At 38.1% G+C, this 21,433-nt stretch overlaps 1 long non-coding RNA gene across 1 annotated transcript; it reads left to right on the forward strand.

The window, feature by feature from the left end:
* The first annotated feature begins 18,219 nt into the window (after nucleotides 1-18,219).
* LOC140833392 (uncharacterized) lies at nucleotides 18,220-18,821 on the forward strand. The gene is made up of 2 exons (XR_012118457.1): nucleotides 18,220-18,620; nucleotides 18,715-18,821. It is a non-coding gene; the product is annotated as an uncharacterized lncRNA (long non-coding RNA).
* Nucleotides 18,822-21,433: the final 2,612 nt, after the last annotated feature.

Genomic DNA, 21,433 nt, shown 5'->3' on the forward strand with positions numbered 1-21,433 from the left:
ATTGTAGTCTAGCTGAAAAATCCAGACAGATCTTCATGTGTTTCGTGTCGAAACACCTCGTCTTCAGTCAGATTCCGATTGTGTTCCATCAAATTCTTCGTGACTTAAGACTTCTTCTTCTTCATATATACTTTCATATGAAGCAATATCCTCAAACCGGTATGCTTGAATAAGATCTTGGTAATAAACTGCTTCTTCAATATCCGGGGTAGGATCAAAGCGTTTAATACCTCTTTTTTCATTTTCTGGACAGTTGGTAGAGATATGACCTCTTGCTCCACATTTCCAGCAATTACAGTTCTTGAAACTTTCATTAGCCCGAGTATGAGCTCTTCTGAAAGTTTTCTTTGTAAGTGTTCTTCCTGTGCTTCGAGATGAACTCGATGCTCGGGATGATATCCTACTTCTTGATGGTCCGCTTCTTTGTCCAGATTTGTAAGATCTAGCTTTCTGTCTAGACCATACTGTTCTTGGTTTCCAAGAACTTCTTCCACTTCGAGCATAAGGATGAGTTCTAAAATTTTTCCTTTTATGCATCCGTGGTTTACTTCCAATAATTGTTGGAAGATCATTTTCCTTACAATACAAAGGAGTTCTGTTGTTGATACCCCTTAGTCGTTTGTAATTCTTTTGTAATACTGCCATGTGACACCATTCTGCCAACTTTCCTTTAAGGAAAAAGGCTCTTCTTGCCAACGTATCTGGATTGCCAGGTACGTATTCCCTTATGAGCATTTCTCTCCAAGGGCTTGGCATTTTTGCGAAGAAAAGCTACATAGCTATATCTTCTTCGACTCCTGAATTCCATCTATATTTAGTGAATAACATAATGTATTCATCCACCAAACATATGTCATGTAATTCAAGACTATACAGAGCTTGAGTGTATTTCTTCTTTTTCTCTGTATCCTGATTATTGAAATAGTCTACTCCTATAAAATGTGCTTTAAATAGAGTAGCCATTTTTCCAGCGATCTCACTAAGACATTCACCAGCTATGACTGACTCCTTCATGTCTAATGAAGTCATGTCCCAAGAAATTTTCACTGTTCCCATAAGACTCATTTCTAATAGTTTAATGAATCCTTCTTTGTTGAGATCAAGTGTTCCTGCTGCAATTCTCATAGCAAATGTCCAATCATCTATGAGATCTTCTCTGTTTTTGAAGTCTAATACATCAAGGTTAAGTATAACCCTGTAAGGATGTATAGGATCCAAAACAGTTGTTCCATAGGGTGTTTGGTGCAAATGAATTTGATTTCTCCTTGTCCTAGTTCCCGCTGGGTGTGATCCTCCACCAGTATGGAAATCAGTTTGAGATTCTCTCATATTTATGTTATTAGATCCCACACTTACCCTTGGTGGTTCCTGAGAAGATGACCAAGTTATAGCAGGTGGTGTTTCACCTACTGCTGTATTCATCTTTAGATCTACTACATTGAGATTTGCAAAAGATTCCGCAAGCTCTTGTAGATCCTCCAAACCAATCCTTTCTAAAGTTTTCATCAGATTAATTTCTTTTCTGAGATAGACTTAATTAGATCGATCATCTTTTCTTCTTCAGTCAAAGGTTTTGACACCACTCTGGTCTTCCCTTGCTGATGTAACAAAGGTTCGGTACCAAATGATGGTGGTAACCATCCTCCTGAAGTTCTTTTACTAGAACTTGGTTGTTGTTCTAGTTTTTGAATTCTTGTTTGAATATCCTTTAATATCCCAAGAATTTCTTCCTGGGTTTCAAGGATTTTCTCAACTCGTTGAGGTACAAAATATAGCATATTGCCATAATTTTGTACTGTCTTCTGAATTTCCCTAAGATTTGAAGAGAGCTTAGAGGAATCTAGAACTATCTCCAGAAACTTATTTGTTTGAATCATTAGTTTACCTGAGGTTGCAGTAGCTTCCCTTTCTGTTTCTGATATCTAACAATAGTTAGATGCACTTGTTTATATTCCAAAATATTGGAATATTCCTTGTAAATTATTTTTCTCGAACCGAAATTCGGATTCATAATTTTTTCAAAATTCTCCTTCTCATACAATTAGTTACTAATAATAATAAAATTTGTATTTGGAATAAATCAACCATTCGCTCTGATACTATTTTGAAAGCGTAAGGATCAATTAAACTTAAAATAGGAATAAGGGTATTTTTGTCCATTTTAAGGTATTAGGGAGTTTAAAGAAAGGTTTTGAGGTGTAGGGAGTTTAGGTAAAGTTGAGTTTGGGTTTGGGGATTTATGAGAAATTTACCCAATAAAAAATTGAATATTTTTAATTTATCTCATATATTTTGTTGAAATAAACACATGTTAATATGTTTGTAACTTTAATCATGTATATTTTAATTATCGGTAATTTTTTTATATCAAAGTGCTGATGTAACTCTATACATCAGCGTCATATTGGTGTCATATTATTCTCACGCTGGAAAAAAAAGATTAAAATTGCAACAACAAAAATCAAACGTAGCGAACTGAAAATAAAATATCAAACTCACAAAAAAGCAAACATACAAGCCCAAAATATAATTTTACCTTTATAATTTATATCAAAATCCTTGGGCCTAATTACATCAGTGTATCATCCCAATTTTTTTTTTAAAGTTGAATACTCAATTGATTGTTGATTTTTCCCTTACTATATACTACATCAATAGTTTAGAATAATGGAAATCTCATTTTTGAATTTTTATCTATGGCATCAATTGTTTTCTAGGAAAAAATTATATTTACAAGGTCACATAATTCTTATTTGAGATTGGTCGTATCATTGATACAAGTAATATTCAAATACCAAATTCGGTTTCTATATACTCTCTGCAAAATGGATGAGTGGTATAACCTTTTTTAATTTATAAGCTACTCTTAATTAATTTTATCATGCACCTTATCTAGCCACTTTAGATGCCATTCACATATCTATCAGTATTCACTGCATGTATCATATATCTTAATCTAACAAATAATATGCCATTTTTTGTTTTTTTTTTCAAAATTAATACACTGATCCAATGATTACCCTTTTGTTGGTCGCCTCTTCCATTACGTCGACTCTCAATGATAGTACCAATGTTAGGTTGTAAACTCAAGATGTGCATCATCTCAAAATGCTTGTCTATTGGGTGATATAAATTTTCTGATTTATAACTAATTTTTAATTAATTTTAATGTTTGACATGAGATATTTGAAAAAAAAACTCTTGTAAGAATGCAAGGTTTTATGATCATATCTGACTCGAATAATAATTTTTATAGAAAATTTATTTTTAAATTTTTTATATTTGACTCGTATTTCACGCCAGTTGTTACAAAATCGGATGTTATCATGGTCTAACTGATCGCTCAATTACCGAACTGATCACACGAAAACAGCAATCAGTTGGGTTTGAGGAGCTGCGGTATTTTGGTCATATCTCTCAGCTTGATTATCGAAAGGAAGTGATTCAGTATGCGTTGGAAAGATAAGACAAAGATCTACAAATCATATTCAGAAGTAAAAGTCTGAATCGAAGCTTACGATACTGATAAATGACAATGAAGCTACTGGTTCTGCACAAACTGAAATCAGCTAGGCTGATTTCAGCACACCAGCTGAAACTGAACCAACTGAACCAGCTGCTGACCAGCTAACCAACCAACTGAACTGAACCAGCTGCTGACCAACTGAACTGAACTGAACCGAACCAGCTGCTGACCAGATAAACTGAACTAGTTGCTGACCAGCTGAACTGAACTGAACTGAACTGAACCAGCAGTTGACCAACTGAATTGAACCGGCAGTTGATGTGGGGACCCGGACGCTAATCATCTTCTTAATCGTGATTGGGACATATGAATCAATCATAATAAACAAGGTCTAAATTTTTTTTTTTAAATGCGGAAGGTAATGGAATCAAACTCCTATACATATCAGTATAAAAATATAAATCTGATAAAATATACAATCATACACATATCAGGTTCAACAACTAACTATCAAGTGTTTAAACCCTATCTCTAGTCCAAGTCCGTAGTCTCCACTCTAACTCGATCTTTCTTCACCTCTGTGACCCTGAACCTGTGCCACATGTTGCCATGCACACATACAGACAAGACAACAGCCGGATTACTCCGGTGAGATATAAATATCCCAGTATAAACAATGTATTAATGCAATCATACAAAACATATATAAAAGCATGAATAATCATAAAAACATGTATTCAATCTGACTACATGAACAAATACGAATCTGTATTTAAATCAATGACTTCTTATCTTATCTCTAATCTAGGGATCTCAATCTAATTTAGACTTTGGTATGATGTATCGAATGTCTACAATAGACGTCGATCTACATCTAAGCTCATCGATACACCGTAAGTCTAGAGTCTTCGCGGTTCTGACAAAGACTCGGCGGTTCTGCCCTAACTAGGCTGATCTGCCCTAGACTCACACTCTGACTCTGCTCTAAGTCAATAGATTAACATATCAATCTGATAATCTGCAAATATCAATGCAATAAAATAAATTATGTGATTTAGGGAAACTCAAGTCAAACCTAACTCGAGTTGTGCAATCCCGAATCAACATTTATTTATACCTTTCTTGCTGTCGTTCTGATACAATTGAAGTCTTGATTCAAAGTCTGTCACTGTTCAATCTGGCAATGGCAATATCAATATTCTGTATCAATATTCTAATCAAATCACAGCATCTCTGTTTTATCAAATTCTGACGGTACAACAGTACAATCTTGCGATACTGATAATACTATATCAGTCTATACCAATTTCAATAATTTACAATCAACCACTGTACAAATCTGATATCAATTCTATTCAATTTCATTCTGAAATTCATAACAATTCCATATTCAGTCCGTTTCTTAATCTGACTTCGATTCTACGCTGTCTAACATGTCAAGAACAACATATATGACGTGTATCCAATTCTAACAACATCATAATTCCAAAACATGTCAAAACATAGTAAAACTTACGTCCTGTAGTAGCCTGCGTTGATAGGAACACAATACCGAAGTTGGATTTAAAATCTAACGGACGGATTTCTCACAAAAGGCGTAAGGATTTTCAACACTTTCACAGCAACATTTTTCGATTATATTTTGAAGATTTCTGAAGAATTACGTTTATATATATATATATATATATATATATATATATATACATATATATATATATATATATATATATATATATATATATATATATATACGTTGCATGTAGATGGACGAGTGGCTCCATCTTTGTAGCACACGTCTCGCACATATGCGCGACATTAACCCGCGCATATGCGCGAGACCCCAAGTCTCGGCGCGTTCCCAGCACAGCAACTCGCGCATATGCGCGCACCTCTTCCGCGCATATGCGCGAGGAATTCTTCACAACTTTCTGGTTGTCTCGCGCATGTGCGCGAATCCAATCGCGCGTGTGCGCGAACCTTTCTGGACTTCTCGCGCATGTGCGCGCATATAGTCACGCATGTGCGCCGAGCATGTGCGCCGATGCTATTGTCCTCGCACATCAATTTTCACACGCAATCTCATTTCGTGTCTCGGTTAGCCCTTTCATAATGGTCTCGATTAAAATCAATAATCGTAATTAACATGATATAAAATCTCGGCATTACATTTCTTCCCCCCTAAGATACTATTTCGTCCTCGAAATTACAAGCATTCAATCGTATTAAGAAGGAGTATATATATACAAAACTATATAAGAACTTTACATCATCGAAATAACTCTGGGAATTCTTGTCTCATATCTGATTCAGTTTCCCAGGTTGCTTCTTCAGTGCCATGACGAGTCCATTGAATTTTTACCAGTGGAATAGTTTTCGTTCTGAGCTGTTTTTCTTTACGATCAATAATCTGAATCGGTTTTTCAACATAGCTCAACGTCTCATCCAGTTCGGCCTCGTCTGGTTGGATAGCATGTGAAGCATCAGGAAGGTATTTCCTTAATAACGATACATGAAAGACATCATGTATCCCAGATAATGAAGGCGGTAAAGCAAGTCGATAGGCACGATCTCCTATCTTCTCGAGAATCTCATAAGGCCCAATGTATCGTGGAGACAGTTTCCCTTCTTGCCAAATATGACAACTCCTTTGAAGGGCGAAATCTTTAAGAATACTCGGTCTCCTACTTCAAAAACCAATGGCCTACGGCGAACATTGGCGTATTTGGCCTGTCTGTCTTGTGCTGCCTTCATTTTCTTTCTAATCAGCTTCACTTTTTCTATCATATCTCTGATCATATCAGGTCCAATCTCAGGAACTTCAGAGATATCATCCCAATAGAGAGGGGATCGACACTTCTTTCCGTACAACGCTTCGAATGGTGCCATCTCAATACTCGTCTGATAGCTGTTGTTGTACGAAAACTCGCAAAGCGGCAATGCATCTTGCCAGTTAGTGCGAAAATCAGTGTCTGGATAGTCCGCTCTCACTATCCGTCGGTCTGTGGATGATATGCGGTACTCCAATGTAATTTCGTACCGAGAGCCTGCTGCAAACTCTGCCAGAAGTGCGAAGTAAATCGAGGATCACGGTCTGATACAATGGACTTCGGCACTCCATGCAATCTGACCACTTCTCTGACATAGATCTCTGCCATCTGGTCAAATCTGTACGTCATCTTGTACGGAATAAAACATGCGGATTTGGTTAATCTGTCAATCACGACCCAAATCGCATCACAAACTCGGGAGGAACACGGTAGCTGCGTCACAAAATCTATGGAAATGTGATCCCATTTCCATTCAGGAATGGACAAACTCTGTAATAATCCTCCTGGTTTCTTTCTTTCTGCTTTCACCTGCTGGCAATTCAGACATTTGGAAGCAAATTCGGCAATGTCAGTCTTCATTTGTTTCCACCAGAACTGTCTTTTCAAATCATTATACATCTTTCTGCCACCAGGATGAATACTGAATCGACTGTTGTGCGCTTCTGACAATATCTGTCGTCTCAAATATGAAACATTCGGCACAACCAACCGATTATTCACATACAAGACGTTATCACGTACCTGATACTCTGATCGATGTCCTGTTCTGACCATTGCTACAGATTTCTGTACATTCTGATCAACTTTCTGAGCTGCCTTAATTTTCATAATCAGCTCTGGTTCTAATTGCGCCGTATAAAGTCTCAACGGTCTATAATCTGTTTCAAATGCTAATCCAGACAAACAGCAGTCTTCTATCAAATTTGAAACACCAATCGTCGATAAGGATAAAGAACATACATTTCGACTCAGTGCGTCGGCTGCTACATTAGACTTTCCTGGATAGTATTTGATTTCACAATCAAAGTCTTTAAGCAAATCTAGCCATCTTCGTTGTCTCATATTCAATTCAGATTGTGAAAACAGATATTTCAAACTCTTATGATCAGAATATATCTCAAATTTCTCACCGTAAAGATAGTGTCGCCATATCTTAAATGCAAAGACAATGGCTGCTAATTCTAGGTCATGAATTGGATAACGGGTCTCATGTGGTTTAAGTTGTCTTGAGGCATACGCAATAACATGCCCTCGCTGCATTAGCACACATCCAAACCCTCTGTCAGAAGCGTTGCAATAAACCACAAAATCACCAGTACCGGATGGAATAGTCAATACTGGGGCACTGGTCAACCTCTTCTTTAACTCCAGAAAACTGGTCTCACATTCTTCAGACCAAACAAAAGGAGCATTCTTTTGAGTCAGCTGAGTAATTGGTTTAGCTATACTCGAGAAATCTTTAATGAAACGACGGTAATATCCCGCTAAACCCATGAAACTGCGAATTTCGGGCACTGACGTCGGTCTTGGCCAAGAAATCACGGCTTCCACTTTACTGGGATCTACTGATATCCCATTTCCGGATATAATATGACCCAGAAATACTACATGTCTTAACCAAAATTCACACTTTGACAATTTAGCATATAATTTCTCAGCCCTTAAAATTCGTAACACAGTTCTTAGATGCTCAGCATGCTCACTCATATTCTTTGAATAAATCAAAATATCATCGATGAAAATAATCACAAAATCATAGAGATATTTCTAGAAGATACGGTTTATCAATCCCATAAACACAGCTGAAGCATTCGTCAAACCAAATGGCATGAAAATAAATTCATAGTGTCCATACCTGGTTCGAAATGCTATATTTGAGATATCAGAATCTCTGACTCTCAGCTGATGATATCCCGATCTTAAATCAATTTTGGAATATACTGAAGAACCTTGCAACTGATCGAATAAATCATCAATACGAGGCAAAGGATATTTATTCTTTATCGTTGCCTTGTTCAGTTGCCGATAGTCGATGCAGAGTCTAATCGAACCGTCTTTCTTTCTTACAAACAGTACTGGAGCACCCCAAGGAGAAACACTCGGTCTGATGTACCCCTTGGCCAGTAAGTCTTCCAGCTGATCTTTTAATTCTTTCAATTCAACTGGTGCCATTCTGTACGGAGCTCTAGAGATCGGCACTGTACCTGGCATCAGTTCAATGCTGAAGTCTATCTCTCTAACTGGAGGTAATCCCGGAATCTCATCTGGGAAGACGTCAGTAAACTCACGTACCACTGGCAGATCTGCCAATGCTGGACTCGACTTCAGTAAATCTACTGAATATACAAGGAATCCTTCTGCTCCTTTCTGTAACAATCGAGTCATGGATAATACGGATATTAAAGGAATTCTCGATCTAGAACCCTTACCGTAAAATTTCCACTCTTCAGCGATATCTGGTCTGAATCTCACTATCTTGTGGAAACAATCAACTGTCGCTCTGTACTTGGTCAGCATATCAATACCGATAATACAATAGAAATCGGACAACCCAAGTACGATGCAATCTAACTCAATCTCATGCCCGTCATATTGTAGTACACAATGTTTTACAGATATCAAACCTGTCCCCAAAGGCGAAGAGACAGACACTACAGTAGCTAAAGACTCTATAGGCAATGCATGACTTAATGCAAATCGTTCAGAAATAAACGTATGTGAAGCACCGGTATCAATTAATACATAAGCAGAGTAACCACATAAAGAAAAGTTACCTGCCACAACGTCATCTGGTGCTTCCGGGCCTGCTCCTCTGTCAAAGAGAATACTCTGGCCTGCTGTCTAGAAGGTTGGCTACCCGTCTGGCTTCCTCCTGGCCTCTGCTGTGACTGAGCCGGCGCTGGCTGGAATGTATGGACAGCAGCTGATCGTCTCTCAGTCTGTGCTACTGATCCCGATGGCTCGGCTCCCTGAGATCTTTGGGAACCTCTCTGTGGACACACTTTAGCAAAGTGTCCCGGCTGTTTACAGATGTTGCAACTACCAGTCACTCCCTGGCATTGCTCAGTTGCATGTCTTCCTCCGCAAGTCTTACAATAAACTCCAGTGTAACTCTGGCTCTGTTTGGACCCACCGGAGCTGGAAGAACTGCTGCCAGAGTGGAGTCGGGTCGGTAACTCTACCAGGTAAGCTATCAAGAATACGGGAAGAAATATGAGCTAAGACGGCGGACTGGAAAGAAGATTCTTCGTTGACCTTTGAAAGATCTGGGTTCAGGCCATTGATGAACTGGTCAGTAGTAGCTTCCTCGCTATCAGCCACATGTGGAGCAAATTTCAACAAGGAGGAGAACTTTGACACGTACTCTTCTATGTTCATCTGTCCCTGCTTGAGGTTGGCAAACTCTGCCCCCTTGTCCTTTCGGTACGACACTGGGAAGAATCGTTGATAAAATTCAGTTCTAAAAATATCCCAGGTAATATTCGTACCTCTGTGCTCCAATGCCCTCTTTCTTGTAATCCACCAGTACTTGGCAACATCGTGCAGCTGATGTCCAACCAATTTCACTCTCCTTTCATCTGTATACTCCAAGGATTCGAACAACATCTCTATATCATCCAGCCAACTCTCGCATTGCACAACGTTCTCTGTTCCTTTCAAAGTCGGCGGATGAAATGACTGAAATCGTTTCAGTAACGTTTCCATTGGAGTCGGGGTGACATCCATTGGAGGATTTGATGTACTTCCCTGTTTTGGGACTCGTCTCGGAGGCATATCTGAGAATCAAATAGATTAGCAACAAATACCACAATTCTGTTGCAATCCTCCTCTGATCATCTTACTGCTGATCTAGAATCAGTACTGATCCAGTTTCAATAAAACACATTACTATATCAAATCAGATAAACAAGTAACATGTATTAAAGAAGTAAAACATGCTAGCATTCAAAGGCAGGAAAGAAAACCTCAATCTACCCCGCTCACTAGCCTCTTCTATCTCAATCTAAAGGATTTATCGCTCTGATACCACCTGTTGTGGGGACCCGGACGCTAATCATCTTCTTAATCGTGATTGGGACTAATGAATCAATCATAATAAACAGGGTCTAAATTTTTTTTTTTAAAATGCGGAAGGTAATGGAATCAAACTCCTATACATATCAGTATAAAAGTATAAATCTGATAAAATATACAATAATACACATCTCATGTTCAACAACTAACTATCAAGTGTTTAAACCCTATCTCTAGTCCAAGTCCGTAGTCTCCACTCTAACTCGATCTTTCTTCACCTCTGTGACCCTGAACCTGTCCCACATGTTGCCATGCACACATACAGACAAGACAACAGCCGGATTACTCCGGTGAGATATAAATATCCCAGTATAAACAATGTATTAATGCAATCATACAAAACATATATAAAAGCATGAATAATCATAAAAACATGTATTCAATCTGACTACATGAACAAATACTAATCTGTATTTAAATCAATGACTTCTTATCTTATCTCTAATCTAGGGATCCCATTCTAATTTAGACTTTGGTATGCTGTATCGAATGTCTACAATAGACGTCGATCTACATCTAAGCTCATCGATACACCGTAAGTCTAGAGTCTTCGCGGTTCTGACAAAGACTCGGCGGTTCTGCCCTAACTAGGCTGATCTGCCCTAGACTCACACTCTGACTCTGCTCTAAGTCAATAGATTAACATATCAATCTGATAATCTGCAAATATCAATGCAATAAAATAAATTATGTGATTTAGGGAAACTCAAGTCAAACCTAACTCGAGTTGTGCAATCCCGAATCAACATTTACTTATACCTTTCTTGTTGTCGTTCTGATACAATTGAAGTCTTGATTCAAAGTCTGTCACTGTTCAATCTGGCAATGGCAATATCAATATTCTGTATCAATATTCTAATCAAATCACAACATCTCTGTTTTATCAAATTCTGACGGTACAACAGTACAATCTTGCGATACTGATAATACTATATCAGTCTATACCAATTTCAATAATTTACAATCAACCACTGTACAAATCTGATATCAATTCTATTCAATTTCATTCTGAAATTCATAACAATTTCATATTCAGTCTGTTTCTTAATCTGACTTCGATTCTACGCTGTCTAACATGTCAAGAACAACATCATAATTCCAAAACATGTCAAAACGTAGTAAAACTTACGTCCTGTAGTAGCCTGCGTTGATAGGAACACAGTACCGAAGTTGGATTTAAAATCTAACGAACGGATTTCTCACAAAAGGCGTACATTTTTCGATTATATTCTGAAGATTTCTGAAGAATTACGTTTGTGTATATATATATATATATATATATATATATATATATATATATATATTTATATACGTTGCATGTAGATGGACGAGTGGCTCCATCTTTGTAGCACACGTCTCGCGCATATGCGCGACATTAACCCGCGCATATGCGCGAGACCCCAAGTCTCGGCGCGTTCCCAGCACAGCAACTCGCGCATATGCGCGCACCTCTTCCGCGCATAGGCGCGAGGAATTCTTCACAACTTTCTGGTTGTCTCGTGCATGTGCGCGAATCCAAGTCGCGCGTGTGCGCGAACCTTTCTGGACTTCTCGCGCATGTGCGCGCATATAGTCGTGCATGTGCGCCGATGCTACTGTCCTCGCACATCAATTTTCACACGCGATCTCATTTCGTGTCTCGGTTAGACCTTTCATAATCGTCTCGATTAAAATCAATAATCGTAATTTAACATGATATAAAATCTCGGGCATTACAGTTGACCAACTGAACTGCACTGAATCAGCTGCTGACCAGTTGAACTGAACGACCAGTTGAGTTGACTAGAGTTGACCAGTTGACCAGTCGGGAAAATGCCTAGCAAGCTGAATTTGACCGTTGTAATTTCAGAAATAGTACAACACTTTCCAAACGGTCATATTCTTGTGTCTAACGTATATATCATTGTTGGGGTTTATAAATACAACATATTGAAGATCAAACGAGAGCTTTTGAAGAGGATTCCAAGCATGGGCAGTTGGCATAAAGAAATCAGCTAGTTGAGAGCACAAGCCCTTGTGTGAGGATACATTTCAGATGTACACTGTAACTGATAAATTCCTCACACACGATCACTCACACATAAACAAGAGAGTTGAAGTTCAAAGATTAGTTGAGTGAGTCTTGCACAAAGACGTAAAACTTTTGTATGTAGTCTTTGCATATGAGACATTAAACAATATGCTGATTGTGAGGTGCTGCCTACAATCTTGAGTGATAGGAGTTTAGTTTAGGTAGTGAGTAAGTCCTAGGTGAATGGGTTTGTACCAAGTGTTGTATAAATCAAAGTCTTCTAGTGAATCATTCCCAAAAGGAAGAAGGGGTGACGTAGGAGTATTTAAATCTCCGAACATCCATAAACAAATTCGTGTATATTTGTTTATTGTATTTACTTATTATTTCCATAGTTTTAAAGATGCATTGTTGAAGAATTTTATGTGTTCTTCAAATTCCAAAATATTGTATACCAAGTGTTTGATAAAATGCTTCAACTAAAATATTTTTTTCTCATTCAACTTGCATATATTTTAAATGCTTTACAAAATATTTAATCGGTTTCTACGAAGGATTATTTTGAGTATCTTCCGCTTGGTTTTTAACCAAACTCGATTTAATTCATCGGTATTCAATATTTCAAGAACCGAGCTATTGTAGCTCAACGGTGATCCCCTAACCCATCCCAATAAGTGGTATCAGAGCGGGTTGTTCTTCAAATAACATTGAAACTGATTTTGATGTTTAAAATTCGAAATTTCAGATTTTTTACACATATATATGCAAAACTGAATTTTCGCGCAGCTTGTAGCTACCATGGGAAAAATGACATATCTCGTTGCTCGAGTGTCCAAACGGCAAACCGCTTTTTGCTTGCAAATTAGAATCATAGAGGTTTACAACGGTATAAAATTTGCAGCTAAATTATGCACGAGAAATACAGTTTATTCATTGAAGGCAGAGCATATGTGCCGCAGCAGAAAATGAGCCATGGAGAAAATTGGTTAGTTATCCCTCTTCTTTTACATTTTTTCAAAATTTCAAAAATATAGGGGGCGAACTCATTATAACTTTAATGAGTAGATTATTTTTAAATATTGAGGGGGAGAAAATTTTGTTTAAAATGTTTTGAAAATATGACATTTTGATTCACACAAAAAGGGGGAGAAATATGTTAGTTGAGTTGATTGTTTATTCAAGTTTTGTGATCATCAAAAAGGGGAAGATTGTTGGAACTTTTCAAGTTCGCAGTCTTGATTTTGATGCTAACAAAAATTGTTATTGTGTTTCTAACATATTTACTCAAGTGTGAAGTTGTTAACACAAGAAGCAAGCTAAAACTGAATTCTGCATAAACTGAATTTCTGGCGATCTTTGGTGTTTGGAAGATATCTCTCAGCTGGACAATCCAAATGACAATCCTCTAAATTCACTGATCAGAAAACGCAATTTGGAACAAGTCGTATTTCACGTCAGTTGGGCAAAATTGGAAGTTATCATGGTCTAACTGATCGCTGAATGACCGAATTGATCACACGAAAACAGCAATCAGTTGGGTTTGAGCAGCTGCGGTATTTTGGTCATATATCTCAGCTCGGTTATCAAAAGGAAGCGATTCAGTATGCGTTGGAAAGATAAGACAAAGATCTACAAATCATCTTCAGAAGTCAAAGTCTGAATCGAAGCTTACGATACTGATAAATGATGATGAATCTACTGGTTCTGCACAAACTGAAATCAGCTAGGCTGCTTTCAGCACACCAGCTGAAACTGAACCAACTGAACCAGCTGCTGACCAGCTAACCAACCAACTGAACTGAACCAGCTGCTGACCAACTGAACTGAACTGAACCAGCTGCTGACCAGATAAACTGAACTAGCTGTTGACCAGCTGAACTGAACTGAACCAGCAGTTGACCAACTGAACTGCACTGAATCAGCTGCTGACCAGTTGAACTGAACGACCAGTTGAGTTGACCAGAGTTGACCAGTTGACAAGTTGACCAGTCGGGAAAATGCCCAGCAAGCTGAATTTGACCGTTGCAATTTCAGAAACAGTACAGAAACTTTCCAAACGGTCATATTCTTGTGTCTAACGTATATATCATTGTTGGGGCTTTTAAATACAACATATTGAAGATCAAACGAGAGCTTTTGAAGAGGATTCAAAGCATGGGCAGTTGGCATGAAGAAATCAGCTAGTTGAGAGCACAAGCCCTTGTGTGAGGATAAATTCAGATGTACACTTTTACTGATAAATTCCTCACACACGATCACTCACACATATACAAGAGAGTTGAAGTTCAAAGATTAGTTTAGTGAGTCTTGCACAAAGACGTAAAACTTGTGTATGTAGTCTTTGCATATGAGACATTAAACAATATGCTGATTGTGAGGTGCTGCCTACAATCTTGAGTGCTATGAGTTCAGTTTAGTCAGTGGGTAAGTCCTAGCTGAATGGGTTTGTACAAATTGTTGTATAAATCAAAGTATTCTAGTTAATCCTTCCCAAAGGGAAAAAGGGGTGACGTAGGAGTATTTAAATCTCCGAACATCCATAAAACAATTCGTGTCTATTTGTTTATTGTATTTACTTATCATTTCCATAGTTTTAAAGATGCACTGTTGAAGAATTTTATGTGTTCTTCAAATTCCAAAATATTGTATGCCAAGTGTTTGATAAAATGCTTCAACTAAAATATTTTTTTCTCATTCAACTTGCCTATATTTTAAATACTTTACAAAATATTTAATCGGTTTCTACGAAGGATTATTTTGAGTATCTTCCGCTTGGTTTTTAACCAAACTCGATTTAATTCATCGGTGTTCCATATTTCAAGAACCGAGCTATTGTAGCTCAACGGTGATCCCCCTAACCGATCCCACTAAAAAGCATAACGTATCAAAACATGTCTCATCATAATATCATATAAGTATACATTTTATTTTAATTGAACTCAGTTCATTAGTTGTGACTTTCGTATTATCATGTCAGTCGATGTATCTATCTACGTGTAACTGAGGTACCTGGCGGCGAGGACATCATCGACAACATTACCCGTACTGAACCCTGGACTTACATGTCATCATGTCATCGTATTAGTCACAACCAACTCACATCATTCAAAACATGTCATTATATTCATCGCTTAATAAAAACATGCATATACGTAATTTTTCCTTAAAGCAAAGCATGCACCGTATTTTTCATAATTACATAAACAACATATACATGCTGCGTAAACATTTAAAAACATTATATATTTGTGCTCAGGGCGCTGCCAGGGCTGAAAAACCCACCTCGGGTGCAAAATGACCATTTTGCCCCTGGAAACCCAAAATGACTGTTTTACCCCTGGACCACTAAATTTCGACCCGAAGCTTACCAAACTCCCCAAAACATTGTTACAAGATTTCTTAGACGTAAACTCGAGTCCGTTTCAGAACTTAATCAATTCGTTTTAAAACTTGGACCAGGGTCCCGGTTTCAGCCCGAATCAAACCGAAACTTAACCAAAATTTTCTCCACTTTTTACCATACCTTATACAAGTCTTAAATGCCCTTAAACCATCAAGACCAGTCCACTTAACCTCTCTACCATACCCCTGAAAGTTGCTGGTTTTCGGCACTTTGAAATTCCTACAAACCCTAATGCGTCGAGCCCTGTTTTATCGATTCTAGCCTAAACGCCGACGTGACCAGCCCACAACCCGACACCCTAGGACCAAAACCGAGCCCAAGGAATCCCTCCTAGACCATGAAACCCACGCCTACAGCCCATGAATTCGGTTGAACGTCCTATCCCTGAAATGCTCAAGGTCCGACAATAGCTACTACCGACTTCCACCTAACCCGAGACCACCATGAAGGACCTCCCCTAGGCTTCAGTTTGGAACCTGCTGGACCACACCATGACCTGGTTTGGTTCCTCCTTGGCCGAGCCTCTCATCTCCTTACCCTAGCCAACCAAAATACCCTAGCCGCAAGCCATAAACAATCAGTCCTCCCTACTACCATGGACAAATCGTGACTCTAGCATTTATTTTCCTTAATCCTCGACATGATCGGTACCCTAGCAACCATAACCGGCAGCTCCTTGCACATGTATATGAAAAACGTGAGTATGAAGCATAACCATGCAAAGTTTCATGTCAAACTTCTAAAGAAATGCGACCACAAAGAAGATCACTACATTTTCGAGCAAATACATGATTTTCAGCATAATATTGGAGTGAATGATGAGGAAACAAAAATTCAAGCGTGCCATAATGTGTAGATGCTCAAAAACTCGAAGAAACGCGCGTCGGGGAAGCACCGGAGAAGCGGGGAGGAAGTTTTCTTGCAAGAAAAGGAAGGGATCGATGGTTTCTGTTCTTTGCTGCTAAAAATTGCGTGAGGAGGCTGATGGAATAGGGGTGGGTGGCTGCTAAGTGGAGGAATAGGTTTGGGGTTAGTTTAGTGTAGTAATTAAATAGTAACATAAGTAATAATGGGCCATAGATTGGATTTTAAAAGGGTTAAAAGGGTTTTGAGTCTATTAAGCACTAAACCAAATCCAACAAGCCCAAAAATTCTCCCGAAGAATATTTCTTTTTGGTACGTTTTTGAAAATATCGCCCGAGCTCTCAAAAAGTCTCTCGATTCGATAAAATTTGCTTAACGATTAAAAATATGATAAAAATACCCACCAAGCCCAATTTTTCAAAAAAAAAATCTTAAAACACCTCATAATAATTAATTAAAATTAATCATTCAATAAAAATATTTTTCCTGATAATCCCCGGTCTCTGATCCTCGTTCGAGCGCAAAATGCAATTAAAAACCCTAATGCGCGAGCTTTTAAAAATATCGTGAAATAAATCCTAACCCTGCAATAATTATGCATTAAATGAATAAAGTAAATAAACACATGATTTAAATAAAACCCTAGATTGCATGCATTCATGTTACATAATTAAATTTTCTTGGACCTTAAAATTTAATTGCTTACGAGTTGGGCACCCAAGCCGAAGATCAGTGGACCGGGTGATTGATGGCTTTTATCCATCGGCTGCTCAACCCAGTACATTTCTTGTTCATTTGCACTTTCTTCCCGGAATTTTAGTATTTGCAATATCTGACCTTGATTCTTTTGTCCTTTGCAGAAAACCCGGAAATGAAGCAAGCTTTTGCTCAAAAGCGGGCGAGGAGAATAAAAAAACTATCTCGGTAGTAGATGAAAAACTTCGAGACTCTAGCCAGATCTGAGGAAGAGTCCCCCAAGAACCTTGCTCTGTGCTAGAGAAAGAGGAAAGTCGTGGCTGAGCTTGAGCCCATTCTCTTCAGTGATGCGAAGAAGGGGATTTTGGACCTTATCTAGGCAGTGTCCTCCTCCATTGTGTTGTTCCAAGGCTCCACCCATCAACCCCGCCCGTGGCCCGCAAGAACATTTTCTTGGACAGGGTTTCCTCTACTGAGGTCCGGTTGGTAAAGGACCCGACCTCTTGAGCCAAGGAGGCCCATCTGTCAATCTTGTGCTCCAATAAAAGTTCTATGAGGGCACCACCCGCCCTTCTCGGTAAGTCCATTTCCTTGGTCCTTTTTGAATTCTTACAAAAAAAATTTTATAACATTTTCTTTTCTTATATAGGGCATCCAAATGCTGATAGACGCCTATGAGGATGCCATCTATCTGGCCCAACTAGAGACAAATCGAGCCTCATCAGCTGAGGAGCTTTACGACCAACTCAAGGACAAGCTAGAATGGGCCTGGGGTGTGCACAAGCAAGCCATGGATGGATTGACGACAACTACCACAGTGGCCTATCAGCAGCTGGACGTGACCTAGTATGACCTTGAGAAAGACTGGGCAGAGGCATAAGAGTTCAGGTTGAAGGATGAGGCTACCATGACCGAGCTTGAGGCCTCCTTGGTTCGAACTTGGGAAGCTGTAGCGGAAGCCGGCACATCCAAAGCCCATATGGATGATGTAGAGGCTGTCCTAAAGACTCGTTTAAGTTATAAAGAAGAATGGCGGACTGCTTTCCTCCTGTCCAAGGAGTTTAAACAGGTTTTGGACAACAAAGCTTATTCTTTCTTCGAGACAAGCTTCCAGAAATGCTAAGAATAGTTTGAGGAGGCCGGTCTCATTCCGTCAGACAGGGAGAATTTATCCAATTTTGATAAGGCCATTGATTCTCTCCCAGCCGAGGTTGTTGATGAGATAGAGGAGAAGGATGCCTATGATGCCGAGCCGAGAACACTGATAAAATAGAAAATGTTTGTAATTCCATGCCTCAATTACTTCTTTGTACTTGTCTTTTTTGGGCTAAACTGATTATTGGATAAGTTTTTCCAAACTTTGATGATGCAGAAAAATCCAACCGCACTACATTTTGTACGGATGTAAGAGAATGATGACCTGGACCAAAGAAGTGATGACTATCTTTATTTGAAATAGATCTTTTTTGAAGTTTGTCACCTTTGAAGTTTGAAATCTATAAATAGGGATGTAGATCAGTTGAGCAAAGTTTACCAATCTACAAAACAAAAGACAGACACATGATTCAAGCTTACAAGCAAAACTAATCATACACTCAAGCATACTTTACAAAGTTGTTTATGATTATTTAGGATTATTAAGTGCTAGGAGAATTCTTTGTAATTCATTGTATTCGAGAAAAATTTGTATATTGTTTCTTCGTTCAGTTGAGTGCTAATCATACACTCAAGCATACACTTCAAGCCATTATTTAAAATGTTCTAATATTTAGTTTGGCTTCTTTCCGCATATATTTTGTCAGCCAACTAACATTGACAATAAAAAAATATCAAGTTCAGTTTCTAACGAGATTGAAATATTTTTGAAGAAAGAAATTTTAGGACCTGTTTATTCAACCCTTTCTAAACACTTCAACCGATCCCATCAAAGTGTCTCATCCAGTTTTACGAGTATTTATAGGGCAACATGGTCGATTACTGCTCAGAGATGCTCAGGTATTGATCATGATGTACGGACGTGGTCCATGTTTCGATTTCCACAAAATTTGTGAATGTTGGTGGGTGGAATGTCTTTTTGTTTATCGATGAACATGGTCCATGATCATTTGACATAGTCCTCTGGTATTGCCCGATTAAGGCTGTTGGGCTCGGGCTTGCCAAGCCTGTAGTAGTCATGAAAAGTTTCCTGAGTTGATCCATGTGCAGGAGTGGTGGTTTAAATGAGATACCGTTTCATTACCTGGGCTGATATCTGTCTGGTCTCTTCTTGGCTTCGTGGTCCAACTTTGGACTGGCCGGCTACTTTTGGACCGATCCCACCTTGATTGTCCTTCCCAATTCAAGGAGGACCCGGACCCTATCCAAGATCATTATTTATAAAGATCCATACACGTCAACAACATTAGCATAAACCTTAAAATCACATTTGTAAATAAAAGGAATGTAGATATAGATTGTGGGACGATAAAAAATATATGATCCATTTTAAGTTTAATTAAATAAAAGGGATTTTGACTTTTTTAAATCGAAAAAGGGGAGTTGACTGCTGTTAGTTAGGTGAGTTCATTTATTAGGTCATTAATTAGTTAGTTAGATTTTACTTTTTTTAAAAAAATATTTTTTTAATTATATATCGGGACCTTCCAGATTTGAGGTTTCACTTTTTCCCGTTATTTTTGTGTTCTTAATGATAAACTAATCAAAAATCATTTGAAAATTTGAAGATTCGTAGAGAAGTAAGTATATACTCTCGAATGTTGTTCTTACTCGAATGTTGTTCAGTTTAGTTATGGTTGTATTTTGTTAGAATTTTTGTTAGTGGAGTTCGGGTGAGTATTTACAGTCTAAGCAACGTGTTGATTGTGTGGCTCGTGTAGGTGGATGGAGTGTGAGTAATGATAGTATGGGATAGTGCACACACCTCGACCCATACGTGGGTCGAGGACAGTCCTCGACCCACAGATCGAGGTGTACCTCGACCCACTATGGGTCGAGGTGGGTCGAGGTGCAACCACGACCCACGTGTGGGTCGAGGTCCACCTCGACCCACGTTTCTCACACACCTCGACCCATGTTTCTTGAAACCGAGCTCTTCACACGTTCATATATGTGGGTCGAGTAATGTGTTGGTTGAGTAGTATTTAGTGATGTGTTGCTCGAGATTGTAAATATGTTGTATGTTGCAATTCATCATATTTTTTAAATTAATAATATTGTCTATAATTTAATATTTTTATTTATGTTTTGTTGGTTATGCCAACCGTTATTCTCTTTGAGTACAACGACGAATGGGAAATTAATGAAGATAATATATTTGAATGGCGTTCATGGCCGAGTGGTAAATGGGAAGCTATTCCTTTGGATTCTGATATTTGTTCAATTGAATATATAGAAGATATATAGAATTATGAATTTAGGTGGTACAGAAAAATTGAAATTAAGTTATCTGCCTGATGTGAAGCATTTCAATATTCGTCCAATTTATATTGAGGATGATAATGATTTGAAAGCATACTTATATTTTGGATGTGCAAAAGAACGACCAATACTTCATGTCGAATTTGAACCAATTGTTGTTTCTCTTGTTATTGTTGAAAGTGAAAATATCATGTCACCGGAATTTTAATTTGACTCATTTGGATGATGAGTATGTCGATGATGAAACAAATATGTACGATCACTATTTTGATAGAAATTTTGTCTCAAATGACCATTGTACCAATAATGATTTATTAGAATATATAAATAGATCAACTGAAAATTTGCAAGAGAATGATGTGAGGAGTACAAAAAATGATGCGGAGGACATAGATGCGGGTACATGAGGATGATTACGATGTTAACATCCACCACATTAGTGTAGCTCATGATAATCATGTTCAAGCTGATATATATTCATTTACTGATGGTTCAAGCTTATTTATTGGTCAAAGATTTTCAAGCAAGACCAAAGTGAAGAAAGTGCTATCCAAAATTTCTTTGAACTCGTCTTTTGAGTTTGAAAATGTAAAATCTTCTCGAAATATCTATTCGGTTCGTTGTGTGAATAAAGTTGCAGCTGGGGATTTGGACTTCAAAACACGAGAACTCAA

The sequence above is a fragment of the Primulina eburnea genome, chromosome 6, assembly GCF_022965805.1.
Source record: "Primulina eburnea isolate SZY01 chromosome 6, ASM2296580v1, whole genome shotgun sequence".
Lineage (NCBI taxonomy): Eukaryota > Viridiplantae > Streptophyta > Magnoliopsida > Lamiales > Gesneriaceae > Primulina > Primulina eburnea.